Raw genomic sequence first — 10,453 nt, 5'->3', positions numbered from 1 at the left:
AATCTGAATCAATACTTGGGAGTGCCATGAGAAAGCGCCTCAGAGAGCTCCAGCATCAGAAAATGTAACTGATTCAGGCCTGGCTGTTGGGATCTGAAGTCAGTGTTTAGAAGGAGCCTGTGACCAACTGCATGGCTGCTTTCTGCCCATGAATGAATGGAGTAGGGAGCCCTTGGCTCCTTCCAGCCAATGAATGAACGGAATGGGGAGCCCATGGCTGCTTCCAGCCAATGAGTGAACGGAGTGAGAACCTGAAGGCAAGCTTGCTACCTGAGGCACAGGGGACTCCTCTGATGGGACTGGGCCAGAGGTCTCTCTGATGACTTTCCCAGTCCTTTTTTAGGCTTCCCGGGGTCAGCCATGCTTTGTGCATCTCTCTCTCTCTCTCTCTTTCTCTCTCTCCCCCCTGCCCTTGCACAGTCTTCTCCCGGCGCCCCCAGCCTTCCCTACCTCTACTCCAGTGGTTCTCCCAGGTGTTTCCTCTGATAAAATACTTTCACATTTGATCCTGCCTTGCTATTTGCTTCTCGTAGAACTCAGATTCACTTATCAGACTCATTTATTTGAAGGTGAACAAGCAATGTCTGAAAGATTTACCTTCCCCCGTAGTGTCTGGACCAAGAACTGCTGGATTTAAGTGGGCAGACTTATCTCCTCATGGTCCTACACACTCTTGTGCCTAATTGGAGCTCCAGGGATGGCACATTTTAATCCATTTATAAACATATATATTTGCATTAAAACTTTGTATAGCAATGCTAGAGAATAAAATTCCTAGTGGTGTACCAAAAATACCTGACACAATTTATCATAATAGAAGATATCATTTTCATTTTTATTATCACAATAAAATAGTGTGGCAAAACTAATAAAAAAGAAATTAGTTTGCAGTGGGAAGTCAATAAAAGTAGAAGAAAAATAAGATGAAAAGGAAAAATCTTAATGGGTCCAATTTTATAGGAAAATAAAAATTTTAAAGAGACACAGGTAGATGTCAGAAGGATCTTGAATAGGGCAGGATTGATTGGAAAGAAAAATGTATTGTTTTAGAAGAAGAAAAATTAGGGAAATAAGTTTTTAAATTTTAAGAAAATTGGCTTTGGCAAATAAGTTCTCATAAAAATTTCAACAGTAAGGGAAAGAAAAAAAAAATACCGTAGACATTACACTATTGCTCCCAGTATGAGATGTGTTGTGGTCTTAGCTGGAATTTGATCAGGTTACGTATTGCTTCCATATAAGCCTCAGTTATACAGCAATTGGACATAAATCATCACAATCACGTTTTAGTAAGAGAAAAATATATCCAAAGAAATAACTGGGGCCAGCACCGAACAGCTACTCTGCTCTGCCTTGGAGAACAGTTTGGGATGATGCTTAGATGAGATGTAGCCTTGAAGCAAAGGTGTCTTATATTCCAGCCTTGTGCTGTCACTTCCAGGTAATGATAACACCCACTGCACTGTCCACTGACTCGGGTCATGTTTAGATAAACAATGAGCTAACTATTGTGCCCTGATGCTCTCTCTCATTTGACACCTTTGGTGTTTGGAAGGAAACATCAGAGAGGAGAGGAAGGATGAGTGTATTTGTTCAAGACTATTTTAACTGAATATGAGGAAGCAGGGAGAGAATGCCTTAATAAAGTAATAGGACTGAAAATAACTGCGGAAGCATGTTTTCTGGCCAAGACTCCAAGTGAACTTCCCATTATCACCTCAGCTGCCTAAGACTTTGCTTAAGCATGTTTAGATATTGGAAGTGTGAGGCTCAACTCTAGGATGTGGGCATGGAAGTAGATGACCTGCCCAACAGATATATCAACAAGTGTGTTATTGCATGTCAAGAAGGCCAACAGGCTCCAAGGAAGTCAACAAGGCCACACAGCAGTCTACAACCCAGAGAAGAGGCGATGTCACCATATCATACCACATGGAGAGATTACTGGTGCCCATGCTCTCTACCTAGACCTCATCTTCCACCCCAGACATTCATGTCCTATGAGTGGTGCACAGAAATACCATGGATATTTAAATTCCATATTAAATTTGGCAATATGTCCCAGTGTTCATTTTAGATGGGCTTCTGACTAGCCAGTCATGTGCTGAGCTGGATCTACGGTGTAAGATACCCTTACTTACCCACACAGGGGACCAGCAGCACACTTATGAGAAGAGACACGGTCATGGCTGGAGGACAAGGGTGGGTCCGAGGCATCGACTGGTCTACGTCCTGAAGAAGAAGTCAGTGAACTGTGGTGAGCTGCACACAGCAATTCTGTCATGTAAAATCTGTGAGAGGAGCCCTTTGTCCCCCAAGGCAGGGTGGGGAAAGGAAGTCTCCTTGGACAGGGTCTGTACCAGCTTTGACTACCTTCCAGCTCACTGGATCACTCCGACTCACAGTGACCCTGTATGTATCACAGCAGAACTGTCCACAGCCTTTTCTGTGGCTGAATTTTCAGAGATCACCAGGCCTTTCTTCCAAGACACTTGTGGGTGAATAGGAGCCTCCAACCTCTCAGCTGATACCTGAGTACGTTATGTACACTGCCCAAGAGAATCCAACATTACAATTCAAAGCTGTCAATTCTTATTTCATTGTCCTCATCTACTTCCCAGCTTCTGCATGTATGTCTGGGTAAGCACTTGGCTATGAGCTAAAAGGCTAGTGGTTCAAACCAACCCAGCAACAACACAGAGAAAGAACAGACAATCTGTTCCCATAACAATGACAACCCAAGAAACCTATAATGTGGGGCTACCTTCTCTATCCCGTAGGGCTGTTGTTCACACCAACTCACTGCTATCTAAAAGAGGGATGTCAAACTAATCTTAACCCCCAGGGAATAAAAAGGATGTAGGAAGGTTTGTTGACATGTGTCTCTACTGCTTTAGACGTGTTTTCAGGAGAGAGTGTGAATCTGATCGTGAACTGATGTGACCCCTGCTTCTCCCGTGGTGCACACAAGCCTGATAACAGATGGGGGGGTCATGATGCACACTGCAAAAGGTGCTTAACTAAAGTGAAAATTAAATAAAAATAAAATAAAGTAAAGTAAAGTAAAATAAAATAAAATAAAATCCACGGCTGTCAAGTCAACTCCAAGCCCCAAAACCACCATAGGACAAAGCTGAACAGCTCTGTAATTCCTGAGACTGTAAATCTTTCCCAATAAGTCTTCCTATAGGAGCAAGCTGCCACATCTTCCTCAGTTAGTGTAGCCGAGTTTGAGCTTCTGTCCTGCCAGTCAGTAGTCCAATGCTTCACCTGCTGTGCCCCTGGGAAGAAGCTGGGCTGTCGCCAGTGCTCAACTCCATGCTGCACCAGCCCGAGGAGGCCCAGGCACATGATGGGACCTGCACACACACAGTGGGCCATTCAGAACCAAGGACAGCGTCTCAGAGGGGAGGGCTTCCGTGGGTTGTGGGGTCATGGCTCTGGGAAAACCTGTTTACGCATCTGATGGCTGTAGAATGAGTCCTGGTAAGTTCCAGCCACATCAAACATCCTCAGGCTACTCTCTGATGTCCCTTGGGCACAACCCTCTGCTTATACCTTTTTCAGCCCCAGAGTTCCCAGGGCAGAGTCATTGTCCGTGTCCCAGGCTTTGCACGAGTCTCTGATGGAATGAGAGCCACAGCGAAGAGCAAAGCGAGATCTAGGATGTCTACAGATAGAAGGGAGTTTGCAGGGAGCCCATTGTTGGGGAGCCTCTGAGGCTCCCATCTAAGCCACAACCCCATAAGTGGGGCAGACTTTTCTTTGGATCATGGAGTCATGACTGACACTCACTGTGCCCCCGCATTCATTCTTACTACCAGAGAGAACGCCAGGAAGTGGCATTAGATGGCGCATTGGAACCACCCGTCCAAGCTCCCATTTTACAGCAGAGATCACTGAGGCCCAGGCACTGAGTTTAGGTGATCATGGACCAGGCCTGCGTCTCCTGACCTTCCGGCCAGAACTCTCCACCGGGCAGCACCGGCCTGTAAGGTGTTTGTGGGGGTTACTGAGTTAATCCCAGAAAGTTCTTCCAGTGTGGCATTTGGGAAATAGTCAAATGCTGAGGTGCCTACAGCAAAGGCTCAAGATAAACAGGCAGATCTCAGAGACACTGCAGGTTCGGTTCCAGACCCCTGCAATAAAGTGACTACTGCAGTAAAACAAGACACGGGATTTTGGGTGTTGTTCCCCACCCAGGGCCTATAACAGTGAGTCCTGGTGGAGGAGTCCATAGAGAGATGTGCTACTAACCCCAAATCGGTGCCTCTCTAGGGGTTCAAATCCACCAGCTGCTCTGTAGGAAAAAGATGAGCAATCTCCTCCCATGCAATTTACAGCCTCCTGAAAAGCCGCTGGAGGGTCAGCTGTGAGTCAGGTGGACTTGAGAGCAGAATGGACAACGTTTATGTAGATTCTCTACCATCGGCTGTTAGGTGTACTCTCACATTAGGAAAAAGCAGAGCTCTTCCGAGAGAGGCCACAATGTGACAGACACACAGAACGCACACACGCTGCTGAGGAAACGAAGCCAGGAGGCTGCCACACACCCTCAGCTGGCGAACGACACCTGGGGAGTCAGTCAAGGGGGGTCAAGAGACAAGGTCGCCTGTGGTGGTGATTGTCATAAAGACCTTCGCGCAGGTTCCTAATTTCCTGCAGCAGAACCCCTGCATGGTGACAAGTAGGGGTGACTCGGATCAGCTCGGAGAGGAGAGTTCTTCCCCTGTCCTGAGTCTTATATCATGAGCAACTTGCCTGGGCAGCCTGAAGGTGAGCAGAGGTCAACAGAGGGTGACGTTCATGGCCCGCCTCCTTGGACCAGTTAAATGGAAAAGGGTTGGGTCAAAGCGACCTCATCACAGATGCAGCCTTGGAATTGCTCTCAGCTTTGAATTTTTGTTATTTGTTTGTTCTTGTATTTTCATGTTAAAATAGAACCAAACATTGCCATTTCACCATTTGGAAGTGGGCAGTTTGGTGACAGGAGTTGGAGTCCTTCAGCTATACCTCCATAACCACTCACTCATCCCAAAAGCTTTGACCTGGTCAGCAAGAAGGCCCACCGCTCCCTCCCCAGGCTCTGGTCCCCACTGACAAATGCCCCTTTAACTCTGGAAGGTGCTTTATAAACTCCGAGGCCTTGTTCTTCTGATGTCTGTCTTTCATTGTTTGGGTCATTCTTTGGGTTGGACTCTCCACCAGCCCTTCTCCCTCAGGTCCAACTGCAGGGGGTTAATGGGGACGGCCAGTGAAGAATCACACTGCAGCCGTTCTTCCTCAGGGCATGACGATGAAACGAGACAAGACTTGTAAATACAGCCGTTGTGTCTGCCACATACTAGGTGCTTGGTATTTTCTATAGGGAACAATTGCAGCAAAGCCATACTCAATACAGTGAGTGAGATGGCTTGCTTTCATTTCCCACTGCATATAAAAACTACATTTGCACTGTACTGTAGTCTATGAGAGTGCTGGTGGCACAGCAATTTAGTATTTTAACTACTAAAAAGTTGGTGGTTCAAATCCACCAGCTACTGCAGGAGAGAGATATGACAGTCTGCGTTTGTAAAGATTTAGCTCCCTAAAATCCCAATGGGGCAGTTCTACTCTGTCCTACAAGCTGTTGTGAGTCAGCACCAACTCTTTAGCAGCAGGTTCGAGTCGTCTGTTAAATGTGCAGCTACTATAAGAAAACGGGAATGTGACAGATGCAAAGGGCATGCACACAGCTGGAGAACCACAGCTTGATCATGCAGAAACACATAACCTTCAACTTGTAAAAACACAATGTGTGGTGCGGTAAAAGGAGGCATGCCTGTATTTCCACACCAGGACCCAGGGTCGTGCAAACAGCGGCACTTGACTGCTAACTGAAATGCTGGACATTTGGTTCTGCCCCAAAGTCCCTCAGAAGAAAAGCTGAGTGATCTATTGGCAAACAGTCACCATTGGAAACACATCGGAGCTCTGCTCTGCAGTTACAAGTAGGGTCACCTTGAATCAGAGCTGCCCTTTGACACCTGGCACTGGTGCTTCCGCACCGGCTGCTGCCAGGTGAGTCACTGGGTTGGAGAGGTTTATAGGACCCTCGCTTATGATGGAATCTCTTCCCAGGTAAGTTCACCAGGTGTGTCGACTCCTACAAAAGCTCAGAGAGCCTCTGGTCTCTATGTTCTGGATTAACAACCAGGGCTCAGACCCTGGAGAGAGTGTGACCTCTCTCCCTCCCCACCTCTGTTCCTCCTTCTCTGCCCACATCCCTTCCTCCTTCCATCTACCTCCCCCGTTTCCTGTCTCCCTGCTTCTCTCTTTGTCTTCCTCTTTGGCTCACACCCCATTAGAAGAGGCTTCCTACCTTGCAGGTCCCACTTGAAGGTAGTTGGATGAACGAAACAGGGCTTTGCACATGATGAGAGCTGAGCCATTTATAGCCCAAGAAAAGACCCCTAGTCATGTGATACCATCTCCCCCTTCCCATGTCAAGAGTATGGCCTTTCAGGATCTGTGGCAGGTGGGCTGTCCCCCAGGGAGGGGCTTGGTAATACTATGGTTTGGCACGGGTTCAGGCTCCATATTCAGAGCCCCTTCTTGGGCCTCAGAGGAGACCCAGGCTGTAATTAGAAAACAGAGGCTCCCCTGTTCCTCACCCACCCCCACTCCACCTTGGTGTCCGGGATTATATCTGGGGTCCTCAGGGGAGCTCTTGGGATGAAAGGCAGATGAAAGTCACACGGGCGCCCCGAAAGATAAAGGGCCCTTTGTCTGCCCCTGTTCTTCATGAGGCATCTCCAGGAAGCTCTTCTTATACATTCTTGGCCTCCAGCCCAGCAGTTAGATGCCTCATTTCTTTAGGGAAGGAGTCCTAGTGGCACAGTGGTTAAACACTTGATTGCTAATTAAAAAGCTGGCAGTTTGAGCCCAACTAACTTCTCCGAGGTAGCGAGTAGATGTGGCTGGCTGCTTCTGTACCGACGGCAGCCTTGGGGATCCACGGGCAGTCCTCTTCTGCTCTACAGAGTCGCGGTGAGTCGAATCCACGTCACAGCACTGAGTTCCTTGGCCACTAGTGGTTAAGTACTCAGTTGATAATCAGCAGGTTGGTGGTTCAAAGCTACCAGCTGCTCCATGGGAGAAAGCTGTGACATTCTGCTTCAGCGAAGACTTCAGCCTTAAGTCCACTGGCGAGTTCTTTCCATTCTCCAGGCTTGCTCTTGACCCATCAGCAAGATCTCCTGTGTGGGTGTCTGTCTGAGTTGTCTGGCAGGGTGCTTTGGAATCCTGGGCTCCAGTGCTGGCTTTGTAGCAGGATGACCTTGGACCTGTTCCTGCTCAGCTTCTTTCCCACATCAGTTAACTGGACGGCTGTGGAGATGAGGAAGTCACGGAAAGTGCTCGGTATATAAGGGAGCCCCTTGATGGGGCTAATGGTAATGCACTCAGATGCTAATGGAAAGGTTAGAGGTTCAAGTCCACCCATAGGCACCTCAGAAGTGAAAATCTACTTCTGAAATTGATCTTTGAAAATCTCACAGCTCACAGTTCTATTGACACATATGGGGTCTCTATGAGTCATGCTCTACAGATTATTAATCAAGAGGGAATGAGTCGGGACACTCCTCAAATAAGAGCTGTTCTTGCACACTGAGGTTTTTCTTCCTAGATCATTAATTACTGATCAGTTTCTTCTGTCCATGGAGGAATGGTGCTACTTCTCCCACACATCGAACATCAGCAGAGAAGATATTCCATCTCTACAATTGGGGATTTCATGGCGATTTGAGAAGGTTCTTTCTCCCTCCATACCCTACAACATGGTATCTTAACGTGGGCATGACTGACTAACATATATGGAAATATAATCCTTTGTCATGTGCCTGGGGCGGGCAGTCCAGAGCCTATACTGAGAGCAGTAGGAAGGTTAGCTGCATCCCTGGTCTCTACCCACTACATACCAGTATCTCCCCAGCTATGTTCACCAAATATGCCTCTAGACGTGCAAAGTTTGACTCTTCCATGAGAACTACAGACCTACCATAGTCCCAGCATCTTGGTCTAGCTCTTCCCTGATGGTGGAATAGAATAGAAATGAATTTCATAAGAACTTAGACAGACTATGGGGGCAGGGAGATGGTTGTAGATGAGTTTAAAATGGCAGATTTCATTGTGATAGCACCCAAGTTCTTCATTCACACAGACACACACACACACACACACACACACACACACACACACACACACAGCAGGGCAAGAAATAAAAACACATTGTACGTCCCTGTCCCTCTGTGTGTCTCATCCTCCCGTGCCTCCCCTTCTTCTGGGACATAGTAGCTGGTCTTTTGGGCATGAAGTGAACAGAAATGAGGCTAGGCCATTGCCACCAGGAGGAGCGCTGTTTAATGGCATGACACGACACGTGGTCCTGCAGGACCTGCTGTATCACTTGGTACAAAAGCTCCCTTTCCTCTTTAATCGCACCAGCCATCCACACCTGACCACATGTGTACAGGCCAGCAGGAATCCAGGAGCACGTCACACCAAGCCTCCACATGGCCCCGTTGTTGTTGCCATCAAGTTGCCTGCAACTCATAGTGACCCAATGTGTATTAGCTCTGAACTCTGCCCTATCTTGAGGCAATTGCATCACCTCCAATAGACCTAATCCCATTTCTCCAGTCACTGAGTCCATCCATTTCACCATCCCCTAAATCAGCTCACACAACTCCAGCAGGTGTCCAGGTGACACCACCAGGCTCTGCTGTGTTCACTCTGATGTCCTGATTTGCTCCTGACACTGCTGCTGTTGTGACAGAAGGTGTGGTCCTAGAAAACTGATCCTATATGGTCATCTTTGCATTTTCCCTTGGCTGCTAGGTCAGACCTCTGATGGTTACACTCAGTCATGGTTCCCAGTGATGGGGGCTGGGTCAGCACATTTGAGTGTTGAAGCCAGACTATCTGTCCATGTCTCCTAGCACTGATACGTCAGTCTTCAAGGGAACCTCAGAGGTCCTTTCTTGACCAAGGTCCTTCGTTAACATCAACTCTGTCCATCAGAGAGAAAGTCTGGGCAAATTAAGCAACATTGAATGAATGGGGTTAATTTTTTTGCATCTTATCCACACAGACTCTGTGCCCATGGGAAAATGTCTATCCTCAAGGTTGAAAATGAGAGAGTCCTTTCCCTCAGAATTCTATGACAACAGGTATTTATGGGCTTCGCACTTGCCTGACTTTGAGGTCTCTCAAGTGCTGTGGAGACTATAACACTCTTCCTGTAGATCCCCCTTCAAGGAACTGGAAGCCTCTCCCCCTAAGGTTCAAGTTCCACCCAAGTGTCACTCTGCTCCTAGATGGTCCCAGGACACTTGAGTGTCTTTCAATGGGGAAAATTGTTTCCCACTTGGACCTCAATTAGAAAGTGACTCTTCTCACCAAAGGGTAGGAATGGGTGGGTGGCATGCAGAAAACTCATGAGACAGGAGGACACAAGTGTCAGTCAAGTCAGGAGATGCTGCGCCTGATGAGGTGGACTGAAGGGGACTGAGCTGAGCCGTTAGACGGTGCTACTTCAGTAGTAATGCTCCGCACAGAGACTCAGCACTTGGGGGCACATTGGAGCCACTGCAGGCCCGGAGTTCACAAGAAAGAGCATGACACAAGAAACGGGGACCCCCACACACAGTGTGGGTGTGCAGTGAAGCCTTGGCACAGTAGGTAGGGAGTGTTAAAACCCTGTACAATACAAAGACTCTTGATAAGCTCTTGAAGGACAACCTCTGAAGTCTTGCTGTCTGGTAAGATTGCCACTGTTTACCTGGCACCTTGGGCCATGCCACAGTAGTCAATGCCACAGTGTCATTTATGGTGGATGCTTTGGACCAGGCAGTATCAGTTGGGTCTCTGAAGATATTAAGAGACTAAAAGATCAACCACACGGACACTCCATGCCTATGTGATTAAGCTCTTATCAAGAACCTTAAGGCTCAGCTGAGCTTCCTCGGTTGACAACATTCCCCGTGTGTTGTTCCACATCATTGTGGGCAGAATTAAGACATGTCCATTGAACTCTGTGGGGTAGGACAACTGCATGCTCACGCTGGTCTCCTCTAGACTCTGGCCTTTGTGACTCTTGCCTTTGCTGACCCTCTGCTGTAATAAGTGGTAACTGTGAGTTTAACAGCTTTTCTGAGGTCTTTGAACCCATTTCAAACATCATTGAATCTGAGATTGGTCCCAAGGGCTGCCAACAATGGCAGGACACACAGAAAAGGAATCAAGATTGCAACTTGATGGAATCAGCTCCTTACACCTATTTCTGAGACACAGTTTTCATTGTCCTGTTCCACAGAGGCCTGGACGATTCTCCAGAGCACATAGCAGTTAGCCCGAGCTGTTGCATTTGAGCAGGTCTTCTCTTTAGCTCTACCCTCCATACCTCCACAAGACA

Source organism: Elephantulus edwardii, unplaced genomic scaffold (genome assembly GCF_000299155.1).
Source record: "Elephantulus edwardii isolate Elephantulus edwardi_28Jun2011 unplaced genomic scaffold, EleEdw1.0 scaffold00003, whole genome shotgun sequence".
NCBI lineage: Eukaryota > Metazoa > Chordata > Mammalia > Macroscelidea > Macroscelididae > Elephantulus > Elephantulus edwardii.
Note: the sequence above shows the minus strand (reverse complement) of the source record.